Below are 12227 nucleotides of genomic sequence, written 5' to 3'. Positions count from 1 at the left end.
AAATGATAACTAGAATATGAAAAAAAAATGGTATTATCGTATGGTCTGTCATTCTCCGGGCTCTACTAAGGGGAAGGAGCAGCTCAGTAAATGAAGTTTAATGGGAGCTCCGTAATGGATATTATACAAAGCCCTGTATTTGCCTGTGGAAACATCTTTAGGTAAAAATTGGTCTGTTTAAGTATCCCTCTTTGGAGTAAAATGTTTATAGTATATATATAAAACTATGTTTTGTGGTTACATAAGTGCATTTAAGTACATAACTAACAGCTTTTACTACTGTCGATGTAAGAAATAAATTGTGAAACAGACTAGACTTATTATTTTTTGAGCATGTTTGGAGATCATTAGAGCGAAAAAGGTTCAGAAGACTTGATGTAGAGGCGGTCAAATGTTTAGAAATGATCACTGATTGTAATTTATATTCCTATCCTGCCTGCAGGCCAAGATCTGTGGACATAGAGAACTTACAGTTATTTATAAGGGTTAACCCATCACATAATTGTTGGGAATAAGGCCTAAATCATAACTGCAGTGTAAGTATGGTATATCAAATGAATACATTGATAAATTGAGCTACTAAAGTGTAAAATGTGAAGTCAGAAAGTCTGCTGTGTGTGTATTCGATGACTCTGCACACCCCAGTGTTAGAAGATAGCAGTGTCACCTGTAGCAGCTTCAAAGGCCCCTGCTGTGAGCATTATCCTGACACAAGTTAGATTTTTGGACACCTGAATAGACTTTGTGGGGCCATTCACAGCGTGACATCCTTGCAGACAAAGACCGCATTTGAAGGCTGCCTATACAGGTATATAGAAATAGGAACTTCAAAAGTAAAATGTCTTCATATTTCATAATTTGGAAAATCTGGGTGCCACTCCATACTGAGGGGCAAAAACCAAACCGGGTTATAAATTATACTTACTAGTGTTACCCGGGAATGGCTATAATCACATGTCTTTGGGAAAGGTATTTCATATTCCTATGATTCCATCATGTTTTGTATTTAAATGTGCGGGAGATTATGACCGGTTTATTGATGGGGAGTTATGTTTCTGGGATATATCTGAGAAAAGCTAAAACATGTCAAAACTTAGGAATAGTTTTGAACAAGCCTCAGGTGACACCGAAGGGACATTTCCTCCCCCACATTAGCATCCACACTGCCCCCGTGAATGGCGTCCCATTCGAGTTTGCTTAAAAACCTGTGTTGTGAAGAGGCAAATTGCCAGTGTTTTGGGAAAATCAATCCACATTGATAAGATGTACATCTGCCTAGTCAATTGCCCATGAAACAGATTATACAACTCATCTAAGTTATACTCCGAATGTAACCCCTTTTATTTTCAACTGTTTTTGTTTGTGTATGCTATGTCATTTGTTTATTAATTGTTTTTTTTATATATAAATGCCCTGTACCTTTGTATATTAAATCTATAAATTTAGTAAGTGGCGTCCTTGATACTCTAACGAATCCATTAGCCTGTTAAGAACATTAAAGCTTAATAAAGTTAACCCTTTGAATGCCGTTGTATGATTTGTTAATACATTTGACTAACAAGCCTAGATTGTGCTTGCATTTGCATTTGCTTTTGTGTTACAGTCTGGAGATGTGAAGAGTTAACCCTTTGATTGCTGGGGTGGGCCGTGCTAACCTGTGGGTAGCCAGAAGCCTTGTGTGCCAGTGTGGGACAGTATATTGGAGTTCTATTGCCCGTATTCAATAGGTGGTGGCAAACCTGCAGTGTGTGGGGGTGTGAGAGCACTGTGTGATAGCAATTCAGTAAGTCTATAACCTGTGTGATAGGTAGAGACTGCGGGCTGGAATCGTGTGTAACCTAATACAGCAAACACCTCAAAGTCACGAAAGCTGGGAGCGTGTTCGTAACAGTGTTCTTTAGATTTTGTAGTGATCAAAGCACTGACCACCTTAGCAGACTTTGTGGAGTGTTGGGAATGAAAGCCTGACTGAAGCGGATCCAACAGGGAATGGAAGCTTGTTAGGCGAGTGTAGACAAGCCTCTCAAGAAGCTTAAGAGGGCTTAAAGGTTGATCTGGGACTGTAATCTGAGAGGAAATGTCATAAATAAATATCAGAACTTGCAATTTTCAGAATAGAGGTAAAACCTGCATGCTTGAATAATTCTGGAAAGATACCAGTGGAGAGGGAAATATTACAGATGTCAATTAGGAGTGGAATGAGCTCAAAAGACAGCAAGTTACTAATTTGTGAGGTGGTAGGGTGCATGAACAGATAGTGGGGGGGGGGGTAGATATCTTTATTTGTTGGATCAAATAGAGAGGTGATACGAGAAAAAAATGAATGTATTGTTGCTTTGGGAAGAGAATACCATTTTGTATCAGACCTTGTTAGTTTTGAAGCAGAAATCAAGATCAATGGCAATGGTAGTCATTAGAGCAGTGGTGTGGAATGGTTGAGAAGACATGTAAATTTATTAAAGAGGTATTTAAGGTTAGATCCCTGAGCATAAATGAGAGATTGTAAGTATATTTGTATCTCGATCCTTTCTAAAGCAGTATCTTTGAGGGAGTTATAAGAAATATTACATTTTATTCAATTTATTCTACTTTACGGTAGAGTTTTTGAAGGCAGCACGTTTCTTAGTGGTCAACAATAAGAAGAAAGAGTAGCTTGAGCCACTTTATCAAGGGCTGTTTCTAATGTGTGATTGAGATGTGGAACTACCAGATCAGGATTGGAGAATGCAGAAATGGTGGAGAGAATTTGTTGCAGATATGTGAAAAATTGTTGTAAACTAATAGGTGATGATATGAGACAGAGAAAGGAGTGTTGAAACAAAGTCTGAGAAAATAAGATCATGGCTGTGGCCATCACAATAAGTCAAATAGTCTGTCTACTGGGAGAGGTAGAATGAAGAGGTTTAAAGAGTAGCCTAGAGGGAGAAGGAGAATATGGATTGTCAATTTGGATGTTGAAATGTTGAGACCTGGAGGTCGGGAAATAGAGACCACTGTGTTAAAGGGCTGCATGTGAATGAATGTCTGATTATGTGAGCCATGTTTCTGTTATTGTTAAAAGGTTGATCGAAAGGAAGAGGTCATGGGTGAAGTTAGTATATTCTCCCCATGGTCGCATTAGTTTCCAGCTGTGCGTTTACGGATTGGCTCAGAAACACCCCCCATTCTGGGAATTGGGTTGTTCCGAGGTATCTAGTGCCTTGCTCCTTCTACAGGACCAGCCACCTTACTGCATGCATCCTGATCTGTTCCTTCTCTACCTTCAAATATGTGTGCGCCCACCTTCCTCCTATTTTCTCCGCTGACAGAAGAGTCTGCCTCCTCAACGTACAGAGCTGAATGAAAGAAGGTATGTGTGGCAGGAAGAGGAGTCTCTTAATGTAATTTGTTTTGGGTCCATATCCTACTCAGTTAGGAGGTATGTCTGCTTCACACTGCTGAGTTTGTGAAGGGGGAGCTGCATGCATCTAACACTGCATGCAACATTACCTGTGTGTCAGCAGTCGCGGCCGCCGCGACCCTTCCTGTCCTGCTCGTGATGTCCTGGCTGTCTCCATGACGACTGGGCGTCACTTCCGGTCCCGGTCGCCTGGGCAACAACCGGGACGCTTCAGGCTCCCTGCCGCCGCGCCCGGCCAGTTGTCAAACAGCCGGGCACGCGTGCGCAGGGCTGTATTAACCAGCCATCCTTGGCTAATTTATTAGACTGCAGTGTATTCATTTGTGCAGCTGGGTGCACTAAATCTATTGGCCCCACTATTATTAATCAGTCAGGTCCTGGGAATTCTATCAGGGCTTTGCCCTGATTGGCTGTTAGCACTATTTAAGGCAGTGTGGACTGGGCCTCACTGCCGGTTATAGCGTCCTGTTTACAGTTCTGCTGCCTGCTACTTTATCTCTGTGCCTGGTGTATAACCTAAGATAGATTTCCTGTGTATGACCCTTGCTTGTTCCTGGACTTTGAACCTGTGCTTCTGACCCTGACCAATTGCCTGAACCCGGATTGTGCTTCTCTGCTAGTGCCCCTGATCTTTCGCCTGTCCCTGGATTCCGAACCTGTGCCTGTGACCTCTGACCTTGGTTTGTCCTGTGGATACGTTGTCTGCTGCCGGCACCAACCCTGCCTGAACCCCACGCTGCTGTCCGCCATAACACTCCATCCCTGGGTTATCCTTAGCCGGTACACAACTCTCGACCCTCTGTCAGCCTGCGGCCAAGTCTGTCCCCACCACTAGGGGCTCCAGTGAGCACATGGCTTTCGGAGTAGATTTCGGGTTTGTTGAACCAGCTGGAGGAGTTCCTAACACTGTGTATTTGTCTAAAATGAGAGTCATGCCCCTTGCATACCGATCATGCCCACTCGGGCAGTATGACAAGGAAACTCGCCCTCTAGAATCTTGCATTTGTCCCAGGTTTCCTTCAGGTGCTCTGGGAGGTTAGTTTGTTATAAACAGAGAGAGCACTCCATAGGACCCATTTAAAGGATTTTGAAAGTGACGGGTGATATGTTTGAGGTTTAGAGGATTTCTGTAGTGTATTAAATCAGAGTGAAGTGTATGGAGATGGAGGGGAATACTTGGATTTTGTGATATATCAACAGCTGCTGGAAGCAGAAGGATTAAGGTGGAGAATATGATTATAACATTTAGAAATACTTATTTTGTAATGGCAAGTTGAGGATAGTATAGAGTAGGATAGAATTAATGAGTGCTAATTAGAGGGAAGTAGAGTAGTGGAGGGCAATATAGATAAAGGGGTGTGATGTATGGGGTTGAAGAATGGCGTAATTTCTATATTTTTACCATTATTTGTTCTGTGTTGTAAAATATTTAGGCTTTATATAAATAAAGGATAAATATTATTATAATAATAATAATAATAATAAAATATACATCTCTGTCTAGACAAAAACAGAGCTTGTTTATATGTCCTTTGTTTCTTTCTGATACACGCCAACTGCAGAATTTTATTTTAAACCTTCAGAGCTCTAGGGATATTGATAATCAGATTTATTCTTTTATTTTTTTTAAATGTGTTTATTTTTTGTGAACAATTGTAAATCACGTGTACACCATTATGTCAGCTCCTTTAAATGAAATTAACTAACAAGCAGAAGTGGTCATGTAAGTACTTTTTTAATACATTGCATTAATGTTTTGTTAAATCCAGTGAGCAGGAGGATCAAAAAGTACACCGTCTAAATATACAGAACAGCTCTTTTTGGTGCATAGAACAATTTATTCTTCTGCCATAGTAAATCCAGTTACCAGTGTTATGGCTGTCACTAAGAAGCATGCTGTTCTGTCGCTCGCCGGTCTTTGGAGTGAGATTATGATGTCTGGTGTGTTATGTTTGGCAATTGGAATGTCTGATGAGTGTAAGTTTAACACTGCCTTAACATAACATTACATTCATGTAATAAAAAAAAACAACTCTATGATCTATACTATAAAATAGTGGAATGCAAATAGTTCAGTTTAATAGATACTGCTGGGGATGTGTGGTGAGATTTACAGCTTAGAAAAAGACAGACACTGCTGTACAGTAGCATCAGCATCGTATTACTGTAGCACAGCTGCTCCTGTATATCGCAATTTCTGGCTCTCCAATTACTTCACAGAAAAGAACATATTACACGGCCTGTGCTTCCACCATATTTTAGAACTCTTCATTTAGCACATTGTTTTCCATCACTTTGATGTCACAAATTTAGTACCTTCTACAAAAAAGCAGTTTATTTTAACAGTTAAATTTACAAATATGTTTAACCGATAAGAGCATAGGAAATATGAGATATGAACTAAAAGAAAGTATGCCCAATATGGAAACAATATCATATATTCAAACTGTTTAAAATGGTAAAGAGTTAAAAGTTTGCGCTTTCCTATACATTTATAGACATGTGCATACACCGTACCAGTCTTTCAGATAGCAATTATCAAACAAACACCTTATAATACACATTAACATAAAGAACAAAACAGGATGATCATGATGAGACATTAGTACTGTAATGTGTTAGTCATTCTCAGACAGATGATGATGATGATAATCATTTAATCTTGTCCTATGCTCAAATGAAGAAGGAAATTTCCCACCAAGCAATAAGCCTCAATCTGTCATGGGTAAAAATGGGAAATGTGCTGAGATAACCCAAACCCACTACGCACATTGTACAAAACAAAATGCATTGCTAGTGCCCAGTGGTAATGAAGCAAAGAAAGTGCTGATGCATCCTCATCCTCATCCAACTTATCAAACCTATTAAGTATTAGATGCAGAGCAAATATATGTCAGTTGTGCGTGTCAGTTGTGCGCCATGGAAAGCAATCCTTATACAATGAAGTGAGATTAGACACTATTTTCAGAAAGTGCATGTGAAGTTGTAGCAAGCAGTAATTTTGAAGCGGAAACAGTCATGCAACTAGATGCAGCAGGAACATGATAAGATTTTATCACTTCATTCTTTATTTTCATTTTCAGATATATGTATACAATAATTACCAGCATAAGAATGAACAACTGCATAATGGCCAGTATACAAGCAATAAAAAAAGAATAACAAAGTTACATAGAAAAACAATAATGTACTAGACAGTAAACGGCTGCGAGTTATTCATCACATCCAACTTCAAACAAACACCAGGAAATTTCCCAACTCAAGAAATTAAAGCTATACGTTCTCTAAAAGGCAATAAATCCTCAGTATGGAATTTTATCATTGTGACATAGATAACATAGAAATGGTCAATTGCATACTATGAGCCTGATTCATTAAGGAAAGGAAAGCAAAAAAAATATGTAACTTTGAACCCTGGTGAACTAATGTTGCATTGGAGGGGAAGGGAAATTTAAAATGTGGGGACAGATTTATAGTTGGGGTTTGGCATGTCCTAGATAAACTTTACATGTCAGTGTAAAAATAAAGCTATGAAGAATTTGTGTGCTACATGAAAAAACAGCCAGTATTTAACTTATGTGCAAAATAAATTAATATGCATCCCTTGCATTGTACCATGGTTTGTCCAGGAGAAAAATGGCTCCTTTTTTTTGCCTTACTTTCCTTAATGAATCAAGCCCTATGTGCATAAAACATAGAAATGCATCATTGTCACCCTTTGGAGAACCATGCAGGAGTTAACAAATAAGATGGCAGTTCCAAAACTGCAAATGTTAATTGTACAACTAGCATTGTTGTCCTTGCTGATGGTGATGAGAGTGATAATGAAATGCTTATTGACTGTTCTGTGCCTGAATCTCTACCTGATGACAATTGTGAAGTGCAGATTGTAAGCTTTGAGTCATCATCACTTAATGTTTATAATAATTTCACAGGAAATTTCCAAGCCAGCCATTGCCATCACTGCTGAGCCAGTCCATTTATTGAGACCTGTTTTTTATACTAGCCACCAGATTGAAGGTGTAATTTCTTTTCATTTCACCAAACTGGAGGTTTGCTTTATACATGGACCATTAAATTGTTGGTCTGTTGTATATTTTAACCACAAGACTGACACATCATTTGTCATTTGGCACATCTAATTATAAGTAAGATTGTCAAGTCCCTCTTATTATTAGGGCTGTATTAATAATTAGCGACTGAGCTAGAGTCCTGTTTTGTATACTAACCATAACACTGAATTCTACTCTACACTAGCCACAAGAACAGAATCTGCTTTGTATACTATTTGTTATTACCAGACATGCTCCACCATGACTTTACACCTCTGGGTACTTGGTAGGTATGGACACCTCAAGCAGCCGGGCATGTAGTGCTATGCAATCAAGTGATTGCACTGTGAAACATCAGAGCACGGGGGCTTGGCTCTCTAGGAGCATTCTGATTGGCTAAGCTTCCTGAACTTTATAGTGTAGACAGCTCCATTCTGCACTGTCCTTGATTTGTGCAGATACCGTGTTTGGTTCACTTGCTGTTTGTTCTTGACTGGTTCTGGTTGTAGTTCTTACCTTGCCTGAACACTGACCAATTCTTTTGATAGCTGCATGCACTGACCCTTTTCCTTGGACTCTGACTATTCTGTGCATAGACGCTTTCCTTGCCCTTTCACTTGGACTCTTAACTATTCTCTGTGAGTTGTCTGTCCTGACCTATCTTCTGGGCATAGACCATTCCTGAATTTCTGCCTGCCCTGACTTCTGGTTGGACATTGGAGCTTATTCCATCTTCAGCTATGTGATTACTTGCGTTCTTCTTAATCTGTTTCCGGTATTGTTATATGATGTTATATGATGTTTCCAATATTTCCAGTGCCAGTATCTATCCTGGAATAAGCCTTTACTATTGCATTAGCAAAACCTTTGGGCAACCAAGTAATGATGAGAATGTTCAGCTCTAAGGGAAAGGGGCAGTTATAGATGAAGATTACAATTAGCCTGATTCTAGAGTTTTATTCTGAGAAATTGGAATCTGGCTTTACACTATTTACCAGGGTTTATATATAATACCCAATCATATTAGCTCAGTTTTATATAGTTGTTCCCAGAATAGTTCAACTTTATAATGCTACATACATGTAATAAACAGAAACATCCCTTTTTACTCCAAATATAACTGTTAAAGTAGTGGAGCCAGGCTCGGCGCTCCCATTAGGCAAGGTTAGGCACTTGCCTAGGGCGCCGGGCTCTGGAGGGCGCTACAGAACTGGAAATTAATTTTAAAACTGCGGTGACCGCTGACCATACCTGTCACGGCCGCCGCACAGCATTCAGATGTATGGGGAGGGGGGGGGGGAAGAGGCTATTGCTCACCACCGCCGCCTCTCTGCTCCGTCTCCTCCCCTCCACTCACTATGAGTGGAGGGGAGGAGACGGAGCAGAGAGGCGGCGGTGGTGAGACAAGGTAAGAAAAGACGGGGGGAGGAGGGCGGAGGGTGCCGATTTTTGCGGGGGGGGGGGGGGGAGAGGGCGCCGATTTCGCCTAGGGCGCCATGGACCCTAGCACCGGCCCTGAGTGGAGCCCTTACAGGCACATTTTGGATTTCTGTCTTGAGGATCTATTATGCTGTTGAGCCCCATAGCAATCATGTGGTCTGCTGTGGCTAGTGTTATGTCTTAGCTCATGGGCTCCATACACAGATCCCTGTACTTCCCCGATAGCTATCATGCTGTCTATGTTGGGAACAGAAATGTAGGTTATCAGTCCTTACCTTAAATATTGATATTATTAAATAATATATTACTACTATGCAATGTACATTACAAAAACAAATATTATCATTTGAATCATTATTGGATCTACCAACAAATAGAAACCACTCATTTATAATGTTGTAGCAAGAACATTCACATCTTTGTCATTAAACCACTTATTCAGGTGTATAGAGATTTGCGTGATGACATGCATGCATTTTACTCCCCAGCTAAGCCTACTACCTACAGATTTGTTTTTATAAATGGGGTCAGATGGTCTCAATTAGAGATATGAGCAAATCCAGCAAAAGGGTGCAAACTTGTTGCGATGTAGAGGGTGCATTTGCAATCTTTTTTGCATGCAGGGACAATATTGGCTGCTTTTATATGTAGCAAACAGATACCGGGCAACTTTATTTTCACACTGCAATTCACAGCTGAGCTTGGACAGGCTCCTATCCCCCAACTCTAAATCAGGTCATACATATTAAATAACCCCTCCCCCCCCCCCCCCCGTTGCAGCACAACATGGATTTGCGAAGGACCAAACTTGCACCTTGTAGCTGGATTTAACTCTAAATGAGGCCCATAGTCACTAATTGATACACCGCTATTATGCATATCTTACTATAGCGACTTTCAAGTTTTATTTACTTTGTTCTTTACTATGGAGATGCTAGTTCTATTTATAACACTACATTTTTGTTATGTGTAAGCAGGATAAGAGTTGTTGAAATGATGGTGCATGGGTTAATGTCTATGCTGTACTGAGCTCATTTTACATCTATTCAGAGTGGTGTGCAATGAGTAATTTTCACAGAAACATTTTACACTCCAGGGGGTATATTTACTAAACTGCCGTCTTGAAAAAATTGAGATGTTGCCTAGAGCAACCAATCAGATTACAGTTATCATTTATTTAGTACAATCTACAAAATAATGGCTACAATCTGATTGGTTGCAATAGGCAACATCTCTGCTTTTTCAAACCCACAGTTTAGTAAATATACCCCCAGGGCTTAAATGTATTAAGCTGTGAGTTTCCGTCGGGGTTGAAAAGGGGAGATGTTGCCTATCGCAACCAGTCAGAGTCTCATTATCATTTTGCAGAATGCACTAAATAAATAATAACTAGGGGCCTGATTCATTAAGGATCTTAACTAAAGAAACTTCTTATTTCAGTCTCCTGGACAAAACCATGTTACAATGCAAGGGGTGCAAATTAGTATTCTGTTTTGCACACAAGTTAAATACTGCCTGTTTTTTCAGGTAGCAATACTGATTAAACATATCAGGGTAATAAAGTACCTTCCTGAAGGCTTGGAACGTTGATTGTGGGGGGTGAGACCAGAAGGACATTTTGATGATCTCAGTTTTAGATCGTAAAAGAAAATGTAACATCAGTGATACACTTGAGAGAATAGGTCCCATTAGGCAGAACTGAAACTATGCAAGATGATCCCCTGCCCAGGTTACAAAGCCAATACGGGTGTAGGATCTTCTGCATTATCAATATCTTACAGGGGAGGTTCCCACACAGTGGCGTCATTACTCATGCCTTGTCCCCAAGTCTTTTGTATTGTCACTGTAGTGTAAGTACAAAGATGGCACTAAATTAAACTAATGTCAACATCACTATTCTGACATGATAGTAACAGTCAGGGAAAAATAAACCTGGTAAGAGTGAGTCCTTGATTTTTGGCTATTGCAAATATGTCAGCATTAAGCAATTGCCAATAGCCTTACAAATATCCAGAATTCAGGAACTCACTGTCCAGGCCACCTATCCTTTCCTGGTAGTGAGTCTATAGAGGAGAAAGAAAGTATCACAAATTAGCAATGTAATTTTCATAATATTATATGATGCAAGTCCAGCCATACATAGATGTGGCATATTGGCTCAAGACACAGGATGCAAATTGATTTTACATTTTTCTTTTGTCTGTTTTTTGTCATGTTCCGATTGTTTTAGGTGGAACCTTATTGGCAACCCAAATATTCAGAGGCTCCCTCCTTATGGGATGAGATGAAGATCCAGTTACCTGGGGGAAGCATTGCCCTTAAGACCCTTATCATCCTAATGGGCTTTATGGATGCAGGGGATGGGGAGGAAGGGGTCCATTTTCTATTAAGGAAGGGTCCAGAGACTCAAACCCCCAGCACTGCATAGGGAGATTTGTATCACACATCTCAGGCTTCAACAAAAAAAAACAAAAACACTTTGGGCCAGAGTTGCTAAAGGGCGGTTTGCCGACACAGCCAGTTTTCAGCCATTTTAAAACCACCGGATTAACTAAAGACCAAACTCCGAACAGCCGTTAGACTGAGCGGCCCGGGTGCCCGCTGCCCCCCTGCCCCCCGGTCCAGCCCGCCCCTGCAAACAAGTTACATGCAATGACATGAAACAGAACTTGCAGATGAACACATGATACAGAAGGTAGTTTCTTAGCAATTAGTGGGAAAAGTGTGGGTGGTAATTGTCAGGCGGCAGCATTATCGGCCTCCAATAATAAATAATAAAACAATCATTGGTGACTGGGATCTCGGTGTAGCTATCAGAGGTGCAGTACGGTTGGAACAAGGGAAGACAGCATAAGGTAGATACATAAAACATGTATCAGTCACTGTAGAATTCCTAAATCAGCTTCTAGCAACCATAACTGTCCTGCACTAGTTATTGTGATCATTATCATCCTTTTCCTTGCTATGCTCATATGCATATTGCCACTGTGTTTTTGTTCATTTTGGTCGCTTTCTTGACAACTGTAAGTAATCAATGGATCAGTTACTATCCTAGGAAGTATAAGAATAATTGAGGGCTCATGGGACACTGGGTACAGTGCTGTGTATAATGTTTACATATGTATAAGAGTGTTTGGGACATGAGAATAGAATGCAGAAAGTGTAAAGAGATTGTGTTGATAATAAATAAGCAAACAATGAAAGGGAAATTACTTATACTCTATGCATATACCATATATAGTTTATATAAAATTGGAATAATGTTTATAGCTCTTTTGAATAGTTGGTGGATGATGTCAGATAAACGGCTCAAGGCACAGTAATGAAACAAATTT

General features: G+C 40.1%; 1 long non-coding RNA gene across 1 annotated transcript in view; it reads left to right on the top strand.

Annotated features, from left to right (window-relative positions):
• The window catches only part of LOC142143965 (uncharacterized), a 251791-nt gene that overhangs the window by 221318 nt on the left and 18246 nt on the right, over positions 1–12227 (top strand). The window lies entirely within an intron of this gene.

The sequence above is a fragment of the Mixophyes fleayi genome, chromosome 3, assembly GCF_038048845.1.
Source record: "Mixophyes fleayi isolate aMixFle1 chromosome 3, aMixFle1.hap1, whole genome shotgun sequence".
Taxonomy (NCBI): Eukaryota; Metazoa; Chordata; class Amphibia; order Anura; family Limnodynastidae; genus Mixophyes; species Mixophyes fleayi.
Note: the sequence above shows the minus strand (reverse complement) of the source record. Positions and strands in the feature narration are given on the sequence as shown.